Source organism: Mixophyes fleayi, chromosome 5 (genome assembly GCF_038048845.1).
Source record: "Mixophyes fleayi isolate aMixFle1 chromosome 5, aMixFle1.hap1, whole genome shotgun sequence".
Lineage (NCBI taxonomy): Eukaryota > Metazoa > Chordata > Amphibia > Anura > Limnodynastidae > Mixophyes > Mixophyes fleayi.
In genome coordinates this window covers 41268538-41289674 of record NC_134406.1, presented here as the reverse complement: position 1 = coordinate 41289674, position 21137 = coordinate 41268538, and the positions used below count along the sequence as shown (strand labels likewise).

Here is a 21137-nt window from a genome sequence, read left to right as displayed (position 1 = left end):
GTATTTAGGCTGTCTGTATTTTTTGCATATCAGTGTTGAGCACATTAGGTATTTCCTGCTTGTCAGTATTTTATGTGTCAGCATTTTAGTCTCAGTATTCTTTGTGTTAGTATTATTTGTGTCGGACAATTCGTACTACACCTGGTTAAAGTATCTTTTTATACATATCTTGTCCCTCATTAGAATTTTAGGCGTTATAAAAATAAACATACAGAGCAATAATTGAATGATTTTAAACTGTGTAGGCTGTTATGTACAGTTGATTGATCAGTTTCAGTGGTTTGTTGTGTCTCAACCTCTGGGAACTGATCAGCATTTCCTCTTTTCGTCACTCGTATTCTGTTCAAATATTCTGATATTTAGTAGCAAAGGAACTAAAATAGAGTTACCATTTTGCAGCTAAAATACAGTATAAGCGAATTTAAAATACTAAAAGACTTTGCAGGTCTCCCTCCGCTAGCTATGATGTACCTGTCACCAGAGCCGGATTTAGACCTCATGGGGCCCTAGGCAAGATACTGGTTTGGGGCCCCCTCCCTGAAAAAATTCATAGCACTATAGTTTTTTATCATAACATATACCCCTATTCAGGGGCTGGCTGGCAGATTTTAGCCCTGGGGGGCAAGCACATAGCAGTGGCCCATAAGCAGCAGCCTATTTTTAAAGGGTGGTCTCACCGCCAGCCCTGGGAGGGCCCTCTGGGAACCGCTGGGCCCTAGGAAATTGCCTAGGTTGCCTAGTGGTAAATCCGGCCCTGCCTGTCACCTGTAGGACCACTTTCACCCAAACAGACATTCATGTGTTAACTCAGGGTTAGGACAGAGACTTAACTGAGTTATTTTTATTGTTTATTTCCTGACAAATGGGTGCCCCTTGTCCTCCACGGAATTCACCTAGACTTCCAGGAGCTACTCTCCGTAGGGTGTCTGGTGCCAACCAAGGACTTCAAGGAGACTCAGTGGCCGCCCTCAGATAGGCCAATCCAGTGGGGAAGCCTCATTAGAAACCAGATCTAAACAGACCCACAGAGGCCACAGTAAGTGGGAACCAGGCTTGGCTTAAAAGGAGAAACTGAGACGTGTTTCTACTTCTGGACAGATTGCCTAGAGGTTACTATTGAACTGGCCCAGGATTGTGCCGGTGTGTGGATCTCCAGGCTTCAGTGAACCTTGTTACCATGTGTACCTGCCAAAGCAGGATGTCTTTGGACTTGGTTTCTGCACAGCTGGCAGAGGAATGATCAGTGTGGCCCAGTGGCTGATGCAGAGTGCCACAGGACCACAGCAGCGCTCTAAGACAATAGCCTATTAAGGGGCTAATAAACTTCTTCTGCAGTGGACCTGCTGGCTTTGGTTAATTGCATTTATTCCTGTATGATTATATATACATATATATATTTTTTATATAAAATAAAGAGCACTTGTACTTTGCCAGTTGTTTGCCGGTGTACTCTGCGCACAAGGCTGCCTACAGGCAAACCAGTTAGTCTGAGGGGCAAAAGAGCTAAACATAAAGCTGGAAAACTGACAAGAGAACCTATGAATGCGTTGTGAGAAATAAGAAACTGTTGTCACCTTAACTTGTAGAAAATAAAATTCTTTCCAGTGTGAGTATTAATTGTAATAAAAGATCTGTGTGTCTTCTATAACCACCTGTTGACAGCTCTATAGTTAAATTTCATGGGATGACAGAAGCCACCACATTCAGCTGATATTTTTTAGTACTATCAAATAAGCCATATGTCTAAATAAAGAATTTGTTGAAGCCATAGATCACTGGAATGAAAGTCATTATCACAGCCTGCTGGAAATGGGAGTCATGTATTTATTATTTCTATCTGAGCGATACTAATATTTTGCTGGCAGTTTATCACTGAGTGAAGCGCTTGTAGTTTGCTGATTGAAGGTCTGGCATGCTATGGATTACTGTACATTACAGATACGGTCAAACTGATGCCCCAGCCCTCATATGTAACCTAAATGAAACAAGATTTACATCTCCATAGGGGCTGTCTTTCTAAATCTGGCATTGATTTTAACAACTGAAGATAGTGCAAATCTTATCAAGGTAGACTATGTTTCAATAAATCTCAAAACCTCTAGTGCACCACAGAAAATATTTAATATCTCTGATTTAATAGTGTCATAAACATTCATCAGTATAATATAAACAATATATTACTTTATTAAATCAATATGCTATAATAAAGTGTACCACTATTTATGCTATAGCTTATGTCATTGCATACATATATACATACTGCTCAACAAAATCTGGGTTCAATTCTAGTCAACTTGACTCTCATATTATATCCCCCCCACTTCTTCACCCTGATCGCAGGGGGAAACTCTCAGTTAGTACCAGAACTACACAAGAGGCTCATACTGGGGCTTCTTAAATTAAATTAATTTAATTTGCGATGTTGTGTTTATTTTAAAGGAGAACTATGTTTACAATAACTCTATTTTCCCCCATTAGTAGAGCTTTGATGTACTGGCACATCTACCATAGGTACAAAAGAGTGCAATACTATTCCCTTGATTGCTGGGACTCCTGCAACCAGATTATCTGTAGCAGCCAATCAGATTCTAGCTATAATTTTGTAGAATGTACTAAATAAATAAGTAGAATCTGATTGGTTTGCTATAGGCAACATCTCCACTTTTACAAACCAGCCGGAAACTCGCAGCTTTATACATTTACAAAATAAATATAAATAAATAAATAAATATCTAAAAAATTAAAGCAACTTAAAGAAAAACAGAAAAAAGGCTTATTTAAAAACAAGTGCAACTTTGTATCACATAATCAGATAAATTGTATTTCATTGCTGTCCAATGCTAGGTAAATAAAATAAGAAAACACTACTATATTTCCAGGGGTAACACCAATATGGTTTGGAATGATCCGCCCTTAATTATTGACAATTATATTTTTACATTATCAGCAGATTTCTTATGCTACCTAGTGGTGATGACATTTCAGTCCAGCTGCTGCACCACTATAAATATATATATATATACCTCCTGCAAAAATACTCCTAATATTTCATCAATATCTGGAGTGTCAGAAGTAACCCATATAACACATTTACTGTATACATTTGCATTCTTACCCCAGGCACCACTAATCATTTCTTTGTAACACAAAACCGCCTAGAAAATTAATGTTTCCACAGTTTCCACAAATTCCTAAAAATAGATATATGCATCAAAAGCTTGTGCTGGGCAGATATGTTTTATGTTTTAGTCTTTTTTTATATAATGATGGTTGACATTTCAGAACAGACTGGTTTGCTTTAATCAAGCTGGACTGGGTTAGCTGCAAGGCTATTCTGTTTTGCTACCGGCATCTTAAGTACACTGCATACGTGAATTCAATATGACAGCTTCCTACCGAAAGGGCTAGGTGACCACGTTTCCTTTCCTATAAAATGCATATGTGAACTAAATTTTAGAAGGCAGTGCTACCAGCATGGCAGTAGTGTTATTTTCCAGAAAATGTTCACTCTGGGCTTTTTCGTTATAAAGGAAACAAAATAAAAAAAAAAAAACTTTTAAAAGAGAAAAGAACAAATGTCATGACAAAAAATTTGCTATTCATCACAATGCAGATAACTAGCTGTAGGAATTGTTATCAGTAAATCACAGGACTTTTTTAGAGACACATTTAGACATATCTATAAAACTATAGCAATGGACCAAGTGTTTGTGGCCCAGAGCAAACAATCAGATTTTTGTTTATATTTTCTAAGCCACTAAAAAAAGGTTTCTATGTGCAACATCTCATTTTTACTTTGCACAGGTGTCTACCTCCTGATTTTGGTGGCACTGTCACAGTTACTGAGAGGGGCATGACATATTGGGGGCTAGATTTACTAAGCTGCGGGTTTGAAAAAGTGGGGATGTTGCCTATAGCAACCAATCAGATTCTAGCTTTCATTTATTTAGTACCTTCTACAAAATGATAGCTAGAATCTGATTGGTTGCTAAAGGCAACATCCCCACTTTTTCAAACCCGCAGCTTAGTAAATCTAGCCCTGGGTGTGGGTTGTGGGGATTTGGATGTGGTTGGGTGGATCTAGATGTGGTTTGGTCAGATTTCCGCTACGCTTTGATTGGATCAGTGGTGGTGCTTGTTGTGTCCCCATTTTGCATTTTAAAATGTTCTGAGGTATGTATAGCCCATCCATTAGCTGCAAACTGGTTCCATCATAGATGCTTTGCTTTTCAAGAAAAACTTTTGAAGTTTAAACATGTATTTTTTCCGATAACATACAGGTAACTTATGAAATGCACAATAGGTGGCCGCACAACAATTCTTTATTTTTCACAAATGCATCTAACTCATCCACTATTCTGGTTTTGAAAATGCCCCATGAAATTCTCTGCATAACCATCGGCAGGTCTGATTGAAAATACTAAGGTTGGAAAGAGTAAAAGTGTTCGGCATAGTCTTCCTTAAGCAGGGGCAGGCTGGCCTGGGTGGCAGGGGGGCATCTGCCCCCCAGGCCGGTCCCGTAATGGGCTACTTGGGCTGGATCACTGGACCACCTGCATTCTTTTCCTTTAAAATAGGCTGCTGAGTCGAGTCTTGCCCCCCCGGGCTGAAGTTTGCCAGCCCTCCCCTGTCCTTAAGGACCAACCCTTACATTAATTTAAAATGTTTAAACTATTGTCCTAAATTACTGCTTGGTTTAGTCTCATTTATGTCTCAAACTCAAATCATGAGAGTGAGGGGACATCAGGGCTGTATTTATGACATGTGTCACTTTTGTTTTTTTGAATATTTTTTTTTTTACATTGTTCAAAACAACACAGGAAATGTGCTTTCCTGTATATAGTGAACCTGAAAGATACAAAATGTGTCCTAGAGAATGTACAGGCCAAGGTCTGATTTACACTGCCCCTGCAGGGCTGCCATCAGGGGGGTACAGGGCGTACTGTTGTGGGGGGTCCTTAGTGACTGGGGGTCCCGCCGGGTGCGACATCTGGAGCAGGCAGCTGCTGTCTAAAACCTGAAGCCAGTATCCTTTTTTATTCTTTTTTTGCACTTTTTATTTTGAGAACTTGAAAATGTTTCCTGTCACCGGGGGGTGGCAGGGGTGCATTAGAGCCTGCAGTGTACTTGTGTGATGTCCGGCTTGCATTTCTTTACATTTGTCTCTGGTCCTTCCAATGCGGCACTCGCACAATGACGTCAGCATCATCTCATCTCATGCCTGTAAGATCAGTGTACTGACAGCTGATGTTCCTGTCTCACCTGGCGCGCTGGGTATGAGGTGAGCACACACAGGGTGTCATTTTTATTATGGACTCCTGCACTATGCACATGTGCAAATGTAACAAACATGTATTTATTGATTACCCTGTGGCATAATATTAATTGTGGGCACAACTTTGTGGCATAATATGAACTAGGGGTATTATGTGTGGCATAATATGAACTAGAGGTACTATGTGTGACATAATATGAACTAAGGGTACTATGTGTGGCATATTATGAACTAGGGGTATTATGTGTGGCATAATATGAACTAGGGGTATTATGTGTGGCATAATATGAACTAGGGGTACTATGTGTGGCATAATATGAACTAGGGGTACTATGTGTGGCATAATATGAACTAGGCGTACTATGTGGGCATAATATGAACTAGGGGTACTATGTGTGGCATAATATGAACTAGGGGTACTATGTGTGGCATAATATGAACTAGGGGTACTATGTGTGGCATAATATGAACTAGGGGTACTATGTGTGATATATTATGAACTGGGAACACTAGTGTGTGGTGTGATATCAACTGGGGGTACTATATGTGGCATAATATGATCTGGGTTTACTATGAGTGGCATAATATGATCTGGGTTTACTATGAGTGGCATAATATGATCTGGGTTTACTATGAGTGGCATAATATGATCTAGGAGTACTATGTGTGGCTTAATATGAACTGGGGGTACAATGTGTGGCTTAATATGGGGTCAATGTGGTGTACCCCGTGCTATACATCAAGAAGGGTGGGGCCTGCCTCTTTCGTTTGTACTAGGCTCCACATTTTTTAATGGCAGCCCTGTGCCTCTGCATTATTAAAATATGCAGGAAAATACATTATGGCCCTAAACTGGGGGTGTCTCCTTAAACAGGCGAACAAGTGCAAACTTAGGTGCAGGATGACACAATTCAACAATCTGCAGCTTTACCATTGCATACCTTGATGGCCATACGTTAATAACATATTTAACAATAGAATGACAAGAGAGCTATATTTACCCTACCCCACCAAATGAAAAGGCTAAATAGTAAGAAGTCATCTCCGGTGATATTGACGCAACGAGGAAATAGGAAAAATTCCTGCTTCATATTTAAGAAATGTTTTATTATCCATGAAAAATTGATATTTGTAAACTCAAAATTTGCCAAAATGTTTAGATTGTCTCTAACACTAAGTAAGAAATTGTACCATGCTACATTAACACAAAAACAAGGTTGGGAGGCTTCAAATTTGGTGGCTTATAATTATAGTATACAAGTGTATATTTTAACCTGTGATGTAGGTTATCTTTTTTTTCTTATATAACACTTTACATTGTCTCAAACATTAGGACATTCACATCGTGCAGAATAATTTAAAGTGAAAAAAATATGGTTTTTTTTTAAAAACAAAAAATGTTGACGCACCGGTAACAAGCTAAATGGCTTCACACTTTGACACCACTTTGACCTTTTGAATTGGGAATGATCTATATGTAATGGATGTTGCAGAGGGTCACTGTACTTGAGCACTGCCATAAATACATCACTGTCTTGTGGGTTTTTCTTTTCCTACTTCAATAGAAAGTGGGTCATTTATCACATTGATATTAATGCAAATCTAAATCATTCCCTCCCTTATTAGACTATTGTAGCCGAGAAGCCATGTTTCATGCAACATAATACTGTTTTTATATGTATTTTCAATTCCATAATAATTTGAATCACAATACAATATTATTAACAGACACTCTATTTAAATGTATTTTGTTCGAGGAAGCTGATTCTGGCTTTTATTTACAAGCTTCATTGCAGCCGTCCAGTGCTGGTGTGATTGAAAGTAGTAGAGGAGGGTCCCCCTATTTTGTTTTGTCCCCCAATATTAGCAGCACTGCACTGCACTGAGAAGCCCAAGGACAAGCCATTTATTTGTTTGGTTGTGGGTGGACTATGTTGTGGGTTGCCCCAAAATCTTATTCAGCAGCCTAGATTGCCTAGCAAAGGGGTAGCTATGTAATTAAAAGGTGCTCTGTGGACCCCCACATGGTTGTCAGTCTCTTAGTGGTCCCACTTGTTTCCTTAGCCATCAGGACGGCTAAAACAATGCCTGTGTGTTTTTCAGTGCTGGGGCTGGTTGTATTAAGTAGTTGGGGCTCCCTATATTTTTTATGTTCCCCTCTATTAAAAGCAATCAGTCCAGAACTAAACTGCACCAGGGCTGGTCACTGTGATTAAGGGGACCCCATATTATGGGTCACTCCAATATTATAGTAGACAGTTTTTTGGGTTAGTTCAAGTGCTGGCGAAACACGGGCATGAGATCAGAAGACTTTTTACCCATGAAGAGGGTAGGTGCGTTAGTAGCCACCTCTGAATTTTTGTTCTCATAGCCAACTATTTACCAGTGTAGCTAGGAAGAGCATTTACACTTTGCCATTTGTAAAGCGGTCTACCCTCTATTTTCCCTGTTCCTATCTAGTAAAAACACTGAGTACTGCTTAAGCCTACCTGGGGTATGCTCACTTTGATTGGGGACATCCCATGTTATAGGTCTTCACAAAATTTTGGTAGCCAGCTACCCCATTGCTTAAAGTAACCAGCCTCCCAAAAACTAGCCCTTGATTCAGCAGCTACAAGTCAGTGTGTCCCTAAGTTACACATATTGTGATGAGCACATATTGTGATAAATATGAGCACATATTGTGATAAAAGTGATTTAAATGTTCTATGTGACGTCATTTTATGAATCCTTCAGGGTGGGGCCAATTCAAATTCCATATCATATTACAATCCAATCTCCTATGGGGTTTTTTAAGCTTGGACACAATCTTAACTGTGCTATTTTTTTCTCAAACAAAACACATATATACAAAAATTAATATGTGTAAAATATTCTATACAATATATTTTTTGGGGTGAGTAGTGATGTCATCACTTATATTTGAACAGTAATGAGAGAAGTCACATATCACATTGTAAAACTCATTTTCAAAGTGTTCTATGATGTAATCCAGCCAGGGGCAGAAAACTGTGTAGCCGAGCCCCACAGCAAAATTTGGAAGAAAGCCCAGCAATGGCGGTCTCTGCTCTGCTCTTCTGAGCATGAGCAGCGACTGGGGCATGCACAGTGAAGCCCGAAAGGGCTCGGGAGGCTGGAGTGACATTGCTGGGCCCCTGTAGGGACTGCATAGTTATAACACTTTACTTTATATAGTTACTTTTAATCAGAGATATGCTGAACATGCAGGACACCAGCATGCAATATAATCAAGCAAATGTATTAAGCCCATATTAAGTAAAACATATATGTAAATTATTATATTTCTGTATTTGTTTTTGTAATTATTATTTTTATTTTGGAAAAATATGTACCAACCTAAACATATATTACATCACAGAGCACAGAGCCGTTTCATAATGCTTAGCTACCAATTCTACCAATCTGTATGGTACATAATCAAAGAAGAATGCTAATGATTTCACTAAGCACTGAATAAAAAATAAACCAGCCAAGAATTGTGACATGAGACTGTGTAGGAACCAGCAAGTCAACTAATTTTAAATTAAGATTAGCTGTATCTGCATCCTGACTAAAAGAAAAAAAAAATCACAGTTTAGGTTTAATGCGGAGAATCTGTCTTTTTTTCAGTGAAGCCTGACCTGGGTTCCTTCAAAAGCATTTCTGTGATTTGTTCAGGTCACAAGTGGGATGAAAATGAGTTTGAATCCTGCTTCTTCACACATCCGGATTTAATAGACTTTTTTCCACTGATAAAAGACCACTAATGAGTTCATTTTCAAGCTATCAAATTGGCGATAATAGCTAGTTCCACTGATGATTGCACAGGGACCTGCTGGTCACAGTAGGTATTGTCTCTTTCTGGTGTTAACTGTTTCCTTCCTACAGCTTGAAGTGCCTTTAAATTGCTGATTCTGTTGTCAATGTTACAATTTTCTGGTTTGCTTTCAGTTTCAATATATAAACTTACAAGTAAGCTCCCTTGCAAACTTTTCCCAATACTGACATAATTAACATTGCTTACTAAATTGTTGGTGGTAAACTGTAAATGTTCAAGTACAAGGTTAATGTAGAACAAGCATTGTCACCAAGGGCATAAAATGAACCCTTTTTTCAAGGATATGGATCGAAACAACAGTGCAGAAACAAAGCTAATATTCAAAATTCCTCTTAATTGAAATGTCAGCTAGAGCCAAACAATACAAAATAACATAAACAAATCAAATCCTATTTGTAATAGTGACAAGGCAAACTGTTATCGACAAGATCCTTGAATGCTAGAGGCCATAGGCAAAAGCCATGTCTGCCCTACCCTAATTACACTTTCAGTTAACAACAATTAAGAACCATCTGCAGCCATTGTGATTGAAGAGTCACTAAGAAAATCCATGACTCTATGGAGGTATGAGGCACCAAGCAGCATGCCAATATACAGGACATGGAAGTTTTCTTCCAAAATGCATTTTATTTTACAGTAGGAGGTTATATTTGAAAAACAACATATTGCTTGTACGAGATATATCTAGTTGTTTTATGTTGCTACAGACAGTTATACAAAACATCATCTAAAACGTTTAAAATTAGTCACAACACAAGTGACCTTAATAGTCTTTAAACATTATGATGACACTTACCAAATATAGGATACACTTTATAGGAGTGTCTACCTATATAGACGCTTTGTAAAGAAAATAAGGCTGAGGAGTAAGAAGGTGTACTAAAGTAGGGCTGTAATTCAAATATTATATGTTGTATGTAGTTTTTGTTTGTACTATTATTAGTCACACCCTTTATTATAGTAGTTGGTGTGGTTTTTTTTTTTGTTTTATTACATGTTTATGTTAGATCTTATGTGCAAATTTACTTGACAAAAAAGATGGATATTCAATATTTACTAAACCACATTAAAATAATTCACTCCTAAGGAGTGCAGGCAGTATACTATCACCGCCAGAGGAAGAGTTCCAAGAGAACAATTCATATAATTTCAATAACAAGATCATCATTAACTGTGGTGCGCTAAATTAAAAGGTAATCTATTCAAAGCCCCAATGATCAGTACAATTATGTAATGCTTTCATAGAATTGATTGTAGAAGCTGTTCATTTACAATTATTGAGGTTTAGTGTATTATTTTGACAGATTCTTAACCTTCTCCTCTAGTACACAGGTCATGTTGACATGGATCTGTGTGAGATCATTATGGACCCAGCCAATTAGATGAATTCAACTGTTTTCAGATAAAGACATCCTAACACATGTTATAACTCTATTTTATACATTCTGTTATGAGAACAAGCTTTAGTATGTAAGTCCAAACACTCCCCTATTTGATAATGCAGTATTTTGCTGTGTATTCTTTCTAATCTTTTCACCTCCTTTCTAGATGAAAAATCAGCATATATTTAACTTCTAACCTATTCACTTGTGAGGTTTTAGCTGACGGATTATTTTGGACTGCATTTAAAACTTGGCAGACGCAACTACACCTACTCAGATCTGCGCAAAATAGTTAACCCTCAGTCCTGCAGAGAAGCTGACATTCTTTTTAAACCTAAAGCCTTGAGACAACATACAAAAAATAAAATGTTTGTATATTATATTATTATCAACAATGAAAAATAAATTGAGTGGACATCTCCTGTAAGCCTTTCATTGCAGTATGAATTTGTAAAGCCATTGGGATGCAAGTTGTAGTGGAAGTAGTTGTTCATAATAAGTTTCACTATGACAGTTGGCTGATACATGTATCTGCTAAAGCAGGGGTGGGGAAACTTTTTTCTGCCAAGGGCCATTTAGATATGTATAACATTATTCGCGGTCCATGCTAAATTATCAACTTCAAAATTAGCCTGCTATATTTGGTCAAACATTTATTTAACTCACCTCTAATGTGATGGCTGAACTTTCTCCCCTTTTTTCCCCTCTTTCATGCTGTGCCCCTTATGCTCTTTTTTCTTCTCTTTGTCTCCCCCTTTTCATGCAATGCCTTTTATACTGTTTTGTTTCTCCCCTTTCTGTCCCCTCTTTCATGTGGTTTTCCTCCCCTTTATCTCCCCTCTTTCATGCTGTAACTTTTATGCTGTTTTTCTCCACTTTATCTCCCCTCTTTCATGCTGTGCCCCTTATGCTCTTTTTTTTCCTCCCCTTTGTCTCCCCTCTTTCATGTGGTTTTTCCTACCCTTTATCTCCTCTCTTTCATGCTGTACCCTTTATGCTGTTTTTCTCCCTTTTATCTCCCCTCTTTCATGCTGTACCCTTTATGCTGTTTTTATCCCCTTTGTCTCCCCTCTTTCATGCTGTTTATCTACCCTTTGTCTCCCCTCTTTCATGCTGCGCCCATCAGGCTGTTTTTTCTCCCCTTCACTTACCTTTCGATTGTCTTTATTCTCTTCTGTTTTCCTTTTTTCAAGTAATTGTAAAGCGGAATATGTTGGCGCTATATAAATAAATGATGATGATGATGATGAAGTAATCTTCTCCTCTGTGTTGTTCGCAGCTCCTCACTTGAACTGTCGGACATGATGACGTCACATCCGACATTCTGTGCGCAGGGCAGAGGGGAGGGAAGGAGTGTGCTGGTCCGGTCTGTCAGATAGGTATTTTTTTATATTTTTTGGGCCAGCGAAGAAGTGGGGGATGGCAGAGGGCCAGACCAAATGACTTTGCAGGCCGTATACGGCCTGCCGGACGGACGTTCCCCACCCCTGTGGTAAAGACAGTTATTTGCTTTCACTTTGTAAAATGCACTAGGGAAAAAGACCACATTTGTGAATTGATTTACATATTTATTTTATTTGCCCAGAATGAACAGTCCCCCTGTTATTGCCTAATAACAGGGGGACTGCAAAAAAGCTGAATAATTAATATGAAATATAGTAGCATCTGAATATTTGTATTTAAACTTAATTGAAGGACAGCAGCATCACATTTGCAATAATTTTAATAATATTAAATAGAAGAAGACATTTTTTTTTTTTAAGATCAAGATAAAAAAAATTATTTTAATGTATGCACACAGCAGCTTCAACCAACTGATAGCTTAGATAGTATTTTAGAAATGTGTGTGGCTGCAAAATGACCTCCCAAACATACTGTGTAACCATGGAGCAACTAAACCCCTTATAGATTCAAGTAGTTTATTTTTCAAACCTTATCAAATTGATTATTACAGAATGTGAAACTATTAGAAATATGACCTTTTACATAGCGTACATCACGGAAGGAAAGCAGTAATGCTATTGCCTCACTGTTATTACTGCGGGGAGCTTATTCAGCTGGAAATAAAATTACTTTTCCTAACTGAAAATTATATCCATATGACTAAATGTCCATCATAGGTATAGATGTGATGAGACTGAGACTTTAATTGAAATTGTTGTGGTCAATGCTTATCGAGGTAAATGTGAAAGGGAGGGAATGGGGTAATATATTGCATTATTATGTCTGGTAAATGGAAAAACATCTTTATTGGACAGAATTAATTTTAGATAGATTATATATCTTTTTTTAAATTAACATTTGGGCCAACAATTCTAATTTCACCTAATCAATTTGCATTTATTTTTCATTGAAACAGGAATGCTGCTAAATACATGTTGTTTAAAATGTACAATTGTTCAGTTTGTTAGTTTTGACAATTGTTGTGAACCTTCCCCCGTATAGAATGTTTTATTGGTGCCTTCAAATGCTGTGTGCATAGGAATTCCCCTCTGTGGTGTGACTGCAGCTGTGGGACCAGAACATCTCAATATCCACACCAGTGCTCGGGAAAAACTCCAAAATTGAAGAGAGATACCCTTTCTGTTGGCGACAGGGTCTTTTGAACCCCCTCACTTCCACTGTCCATCTAAATGACATTGGTGCAATGCCACCAGCTGAGTATTGAGTGTGAGACGCTCTGAGCTCTAAGAGGGAGGCTACGGGACATAGTAATATCTGAGTACCAGAGAGGAGAGAAGAGAGACGAGAGAGAGAGAGAGAGACTGAATTCTGAGATAGAAGCTCATGAACCCAATGATGGTAAGATGAGTCGGAGATGCAGCTGAGCCATATGAGAGCTTGCGAGGTATAGCCAAGCCAGATGCTATTATTATTTGGTGGAGAAATAAGTACTAGGAGCATGGATGTCCAAGTGTGTGTGTAATCACTGTCAACCTAAGAACACAAAGTGTGTCAGGATCCAAGAGCTAATGAAAAGAGATACTGTGGGACGATGTTGAAGCAGGGCAAGAAAAGTGACACGATTATTGCAGAGGCTGGCAAACAGTTACAGTCCCAATCAGTGAGACTGTCAGCTCTGAGGATTAATTATGTGACCGTGGCGGAGCTACCATTGGTGTAGCAGGTGTGGTGCATCGGGGCCCAGGGAAATAATAGGGCCCGCTGTACAGGGAACTAGCGAGCTGAGAGTCCTGGTTTCCTGCTTTTTCTGCATCGGGGCCCACAGCTCACTAGTTCTGCCTCTGTTATGTTATGTGTTATGTTATGTTAGCTCTCTCAGCTGTGGTTTATGCAACTAGAAAATGGGCTGGAAAGAAAAGATGCAATAAAAGTTATTATTTGTTTAATTAGAGAGAGATGGTCTGGCACACAAATATTTGACAACTGTGATTGTACTGTTTCTGTGTCTGCATTTTGATCAACTTGTTATTAAACTTAAAGAGGATTGAGCTAGGCCTAGGTGGTAAGAGAATTTCCAGAGGTAGTTGCCAGGGACTATGCAGCTACACCACCCTACAGAAGGACAGGGTGCTAGAGGTATAAAATTTGTAAGAGCCACAAAAGAGGCAGAATATGACAAATTCCAAACCAAGCTGAATTGGTTTGCTCATCCTTAATCATGGTCCATCATTTGAAGGACTATTAAACCGATTATGCATAAAAAAAACTACCAGCAACTCATCAACTAAAATTATTTGACATAAGGCAGTGATTAATGTGGAAGCATTTTTTCTAGGCACACCAGACTTCCTGTCTGCAAGAGAACAATAACTTACGCACAGATAAATCACAATGTCAAACATTTTACGTTTTATCATCAATCTTAAGGAAGTTTTCTCATCTGAACGTACATTTGCTACACCTGGGCGAACAAGAGGGATATCAGCAGAAGACATAATGTATTTTTGTAGTTTTGTGTTGTCTATTGTTCAAACTACCAAGCCTATAAAATTTGTACAAATAGAAAGAAATATCTATAATAACTGTGAATGATAAGCAAATATACATGTCTTAGTATATAGATGTCTTAGTTAAGGAGTCAGCATAGAAGAGGCTCCAAAAAAGTTCACCCCTTTATCCTAGAAAGGCAAGTTACACATAATTTCAAAGAGGGAAGTCTGTTCTTTCAAGTAAGTTACCAAGTTGGTCTTTAGATCTTCCAGCCCAAATTAAAAATTGATGTCAGAATAAAATTATACTAATCTCAAATTTAAAAGAACAGTAGACCCCGAAATATACATTTTCAGATATTAATCATGAATGTATAATACATTGTTCAAAGGCATCTCTCTGTTAAAAAGTAAAGTATTACTTCCCCAACCACTACAGACAGCTGCAGCTACCCCTAAACCTTTAGGACAATCTCCTGATGGGATCTAAGGCAGGTAAAAAAGAGGATTCTTCAGTCATTTAAGTTGCTGTGACATCACTGGTCCTTAGCCTGTGTATAAATCAACCAATCCACAAAGTGCATTACTGCAAAGCAAGTCAGCCAAGTTGTCTGTCACTCTCTGCCTGCTTAGTTATGGAAGTACCTCTCTCCTAATATGGCAAAGTGCGAAAAAGAATTTAAAAGACAGCATTGTAGACATATTTAAATGAATGCTCCAGTTGTTTAATGCATATTACTCGACTCCAGTAATATACAGCCTTTGATATATATTATTTACTAATAGTGGCTTTACATACTCATTAATGTCATAGACTTAGATGCTATAATTACTGATCACTGTTTATAACAATGAAGATGTTTAAAGGGTGATAAGGCAAAAAGTGCCTTTGAGGGCATCATGTGAGCTTCTAACAACCAATCAGATGATTCTTTCTCTGGCACAGATTCCCCCATCTTCCAAACCTGTCATCTGATCATTGTCAAAATGAGTAAAACTCCTGGTGAGAGTTACTGCTGTGCTTAACCTCTTTGATATCTAGGGTGATGCAATATTCAAGCCCTATCGCTGCCGGAGCCTCCTGTTTATGCTGACTTTCCTGCGCATCTTTTCTGTTTTCATAAATGTTCTCTACAGAATATTTTAGTGAAAGGCAAATGTGGACTTTCACCACCTTGTAAAAATCTTTTACTTGCGCTTGGAGGGAATCAATAAGATCTGAAGGAATGTATCTTAAAATAATAATAACCCTCACAACCTACCATCTAATGTAGAACAGTTTTGGGTTTCGCATCATGGTACCCTGTAGAAGGTAAATAAAGAGGACACAATGAGGGAGCACGGTCATGAATGAATGTGAACCATACAACAAGGAAGGGGGCAAAATGCATTTTAGTAGAAGGGGCAAAGTTGACTTTTCCCAGAATTTATTGCAGATAGGCCTTATTTAAAATGCCATTGTCTGGACAGTAGCCATGAACACAAGTGATCTAGCAATGGGTGCTCAAGAATATTTGTACTTTATTTTGTGTGCCAACCACAAGAAACTAGCGTTTATTTTCTCATTATGTCAGTACAGTGTAAATACCAGTTTGCTGTCACCATGTGATAGATATAAATGCTGCAACAATAATCTTGGTGTTCACACTGCCTGTGTGAAGGCATAATAAGTGAATAGACTGGCTGCTGTTTGCCTGTACACTTTAAGAACTTTTCCACCTTTGTTGGAGTTTTAATTGACTTAATATCTTCCATTGCGCTCTACTGTAGAGCCATGAATGGACAATCCTCCAGTGCCAAGGACTGCAGTAATGTAATGGGAGGAGATTCCCCTACTTGCTCTATGTGGAAGCCATATTTAAAGGTGGACTAGTCCTTTAAGTTTGTTTTATGTTATCCAAATATAATACCAATATCTTCAATAGATGCCCAGATTGACACAGCAGGCGGTCTAATTGCTGACACCAGAATCTTATTAGGACATTTTATAGACCTAAGGACACAAGTTATCTACATTTTCCTCACTAGGCAATACTATTCTGTATTGGTGTAATAAACCTTTATTTACTCAACAATAGGTCAACCTGGCTGCAGCTGGTTATAGCATCCAAATAAACTCCACGTACTTCATGTGTATAAAATGACTTGGAGAATCAGGTGTGAACCTAACGCGGTTTATGTCCTCAGCTTAATCACAAAGCTCTTTCATAACAAAAAGATAAATAAATAAAAACAGCTATATTAAATGAATCTCAGGCTTTCTGCAGCTGAAGTCATGCTTCAAATCTTTGCTGGCTGTGAATCTGAGGACGAATTGATATGTGTGTGAAACCTCTTATGTTCATCTTTCATTACAGGAGGAATGCCAGGCAGCTTGCAGAAACTCGCTCGAAAGGCTGGACTTTACCGCACCATGCCAAATTCTGTAATAAAAATTTATTTTCAGCCATACTGTACCACATGGAGACTACTAAACTGAATATCCACTTCATGCAATGCGAGAGATCACACCGAATATGCGTTTAAATACCTTTTGCCCTCTTTGTTTTTAGCTTATAAAAATAGCATTTTTTTTTAACATCAAATAAACCTCACCACCTCTGTGCGATTACTGTGTAGAAATACTTAACTCAGTGGGTAGAACTCATGATTAATTGCATTCAGTCAGTGCTGGGCTGTGTTATTATCAGCTGCTCACTGCTAGGTTATTGCTCCACTGTTAATTATTGTTGTGTGACTCTAAGGGATGCATTCAAAATATTTTCAAATGATATTTCTAGTTATTGCCTCAAAGAAAGCTGTGAGAGTGAATATACCCCTCACATTCTGTAACACTGAAGGAATAAATAAGGTAACAAATAAACCATTGTTAAGTCTTGCTGGCACTAAATTAATTTCTACATGTCGAGTGGTGGTGTTTAGTACTTCATTGTGTATAGTAACGCTGATGTATGCCAGGTAATGAAATAGAATAAAAGATAATTTGATCAAGCTTGAATTAAATATTGTGAAGAGAAATGTACGTGTTATACACAAACCTTTGCTTTACATGGTTATCGTGCTTACACCCAGGGATGCTCCCTCTCTTTGTGCTGACAAACTTCCAACACCATTTACACCTCTAATTACCATGTTCCTTAGGCAGTGGCTATAGGAGGAGTAAGGTGACTGACATTGTGAGTAGAGTCGGAGGTGGAATTAGTGCGCTGTGGGCCCTTATGCAGGGAAGCAGGCAGGAGGGAACCAGGGACCACAGCTCACTAGTTCCCCATCCAGCAGCCCCATTATCTCCATGGGCCCCCGGTGCAACGCATCTGCTGCAACAATAGTAGTTCCGCCACTGAGTAGAGTATTTACATGGGAGGATAGATACACTGCAGTCACCAGTCTAAATACAGTGACTGCAGGAGGAAGTGCAGGTGATTGGTGTATGTGTTAACCTGCACTTCCTCCTGCATTAACTGCATAGGGAGCAAGGTGACAGAGACACTGTGAAGGGAGGGTATATATTGGAAGCTAGGAGGTGAATTGAGAAGCTCTTCCTTCTCTCCCCAGAAAGTCTTCTGGCTGAGATAAGGTTCTTATTCCATCTCCTCACTGGAATAGTTAACACCTCATTTCACTGCTTTTCCAACTTTATCTGGGGGTGATGGAGTATGTTCTGGACATTAGAATGCAGCACTTGCGGGGGTTAATTAATATACCCACATGATGCAACCCATATTGATCAAAGAGATGTGGTTGCCATGGGTCACATCATCACTGTTTGCATTATACTTTGATGTTATGTCATGTAATTTGAATGTGAAGAGTCACACACATTCTGTTTAAGCAGGCAATGTAAGAAGACCATAGACCAGTGGTTCCCAAACTCTGCGCCACTGCTCCCTGGGCTGCCGCGGCGATCTCAAAGGGGTGCCTCGGCCAGGGCCAGAGGTAAGCAAAGCAGGGGACTACTTGGTAATTAAATTGGATAAGGGGTGGCTTGAAAAAAATATGAAACCCTAAGGGTGCCTCGACCTCTGAAGGTTTGGGATCCACTGCCATAGACCCTGGAGAAGCAAGAGTGGCTCAGAGCCAGTATTAAGTCCAAGGATGTGACCTTCAGGAAATTTTCGATGACGCAACTTCCTGTCTTACAATACAGGTGGCATCCTTGGACTCTGGCATGAGAACATGTTACTTATATAGATATTATCTAAAGACATGTCAACGGAGATTCTCCATTGATGTATACTATAGCAGGAGACGGACCATATGGTTAGCCAATTGTGTAAGATAAAAATGTTAAAAGTAAATTTAAACAGTCAAAGTTTCATAGATTTACTCCATAGTTTTTTAATTGATTCATAGTTTTCTATGAAAGGCACAAAATTATCAATGATCTACCAAACCCATATTGTAAAATCTACGCAGGTCTTTAACATACAGATAAGAATGATACCATGCCATGGGAAAAATGAAGTCTTTATCAAACTTTAGTTGATTTTTCCTAGGCTGAATGTTTTAGGGTTAAAAACTAGATAAAAATGGCTTCTGTGTTATAAACAATTGCTCACCCATTTACAGCATGACTTATTTTAGCTGTAACATGGATTGTAAATGTGCAACTAGTGAGACATGGTTCCATCTGTTAACCATACCACTGTGTGCTATTACTGTTTTTATAAGAAATGATGAAACCATGAGTAATATAAAGTGGGAAGTGAGCGGCAGGAGCTTCTAATATTGTACGTAAATTATTTATACTGGTGCTGTAGAAAACTCACAGTGCTTCAAGTCATTGAAACTTTTGAACATTTGTAAATGACAAAATGCACATTAGTCGCATACTGGAGAAATTACTTACTAGAGAGGAGTGAAATTTTCAAAACCGCTCAGCAAAATATTCCCCTGTTTCCATATTTAACTTAGATGTTTCTAGCTCTACTCCAACCCACCGCACAGAGCAGAATAAACTCACCATAGTTATCCCAGCTTTGGTCATAGACTATAAATTCAGTGAAATATGAATTTACAAATAGAGTACAGAATGGCGTTCAGTAGAAATGGAAAATAGAAATCAAAATTTGTATCGTAGGAGTTTTGCACCTCTGGAGAAAGTCCTGTTCTGCTGCAAAAATGGATTGACACAAAATTTCATCACAATGTTGCTCTTATCTATTGCTTACATATTAACAAAGGTGTAACTGTGACTTTTAGGGCCCCGCTACAAAATTACATGTGTACCTTCACATTCAGTGGTCCAAGTGGAAATTTAGAAGTGGCGGTATGAACAATGTGTTGGGAATGTAAGTGAATGGAATGTGTTAGTTTTACAATTAAGTCAATATGAGACGTGGCAGATTGACATACCACCATGTACACCCCCACTTCCACCACTGTTAACATTACAAATACCTCTGTCCTCTAACTATAAGATATTGTCCTGCTTTCCGCCTATTTAGGCTCCGAAAACCTACCTGACATAAGTCGTATGTTCATAGCAAAAATGCTCACCCATGACCAAAGGCTTATCTCAAATACCTTAATAAACGTTTCCACATATCATCATCATCAACATTTATTTATATAGCGCCAACATATTCCGTAGCGCTTTACAATTGGGGACAAACACAGTAATAAGCAAATTGGGTAAAACAGACAAAGAGGTAAGAGGGCCCTGCGCGCAAGCTTACAGTCTATGGGATTATAAAACTGAATGTTACTAGTAGTTGTTTTATATAAAGTGCTTTGCATGTTAGGTTTAATGGTAACTGACTACAAAAGCAAGCACTTTTGGTGGTTGAATGTATTTTATTTCCGTGGGATTCAAGTTATTTCCCATGGACATGAGTATTAGTTTTGATTCTACTACAGTCTACAGTTCTTTTTGTATATTACTCGTTCCTTCAGGAGAGTGATCAGTGCCAGGGTTGATTATACCACCCGTGAAGCAGTCCCTGCGAGTCAAGGGACCTGTGAGCCATTTAAGCATTTTAGTTCTAAACATCAATGCAATCAAAGTCACTCCTCCTGGTTTCTCTGTGTGGTGAAAGAGAGCAAAGAGAATTAAGGCATTATCAACCAAGAGGTCCTGCTCCATCGTCTGCAGAAGTACAATTGTTGTTTGCTTTGAATTTTCTTTTAAATTTGAAGTACTGTCCTCTAGTTGGCAGGAATGTCTGTGGGGACTGTGGGGAGTGGCTTTAAGTCATGACATGGGTAGCTTCAGGTGGCATGTGTGCCCGGAATGGCACAGACCACTTTCAATACTGTAGAACAAAAAGATAATTATCAATTTTTTACATGTAATTCAGTTAGCAAAGTAAAGAACTGTGCTGCCGTGCACAAGTGTTTTGTTCCACATAGGTAGCTCCTGAGTGTTTAGGTTAATTGGCTTCAAGGAGCTTGTTTTATTACGTTAAAGTAGATTATCACATTCCAAGCACTTAAAATTATTGCATAGTACTCGCCCACTCTTTAGCAATGAGTTCACCTGAGGGGGATACACATTTCACCCTAATTAGATTAGAGTAGAGGATTTGTACAATTCCGAGAGAAGTAGTACAACCATGGTTATATTGTAACTTTAATTTGGAAGAAACACTTTGCTATGCAAATTAATTTTAAAGCAATACTTAAGAGACCAATTGCTACTTTAAATTAATAAGCGGAGGTTAAGCTGGCATTTAAAGTGTATAACACAAGTTAGATAAAATGCTGTTATTGTTAAGAAGAATAAATGAAATTCTAAATGGCATAAAACA

The 21137-nt window shown here is 38.5% G+C and overlaps 1 protein-coding gene and 1 long non-coding RNA gene across 6 annotated transcripts in view; one reads left to right on the top strand and one right to left on the bottom strand.

Annotated features, from left to right (window-relative positions):
- The window catches only part of LOC142157647 (uncharacterized), a 36641-nt gene extending 19193 nt beyond the window's left edge, over positions 1 to 17448 (top strand). For 2 of the 3 annotated variants that reach the window (XR_012692545.1, XR_012692544.1), the window contains exons 2-5: positions 8906 to 9119; positions 11775 to 11874; positions 12941 to 13297; positions 16746 to 17448. This is a non-coding gene — a long non-coding RNA (uncharacterized LOC142157647). The remainder of the gene's footprint in view (positions 1 to 8905; positions 9120 to 11774; positions 11875 to 12940; positions 13298 to 16745) is intronic. The other variant, XR_012692547.1, reaches the window with a different exon arrangement.
- Positions 1 to 21137, bottom strand: part of ADARB2 (adenosine deaminase RNA specific B2 (inactive)) — a 501356-nt gene that overhangs the window by 360094 nt on the left and 120125 nt on the right. The window lies entirely within an intron of this gene.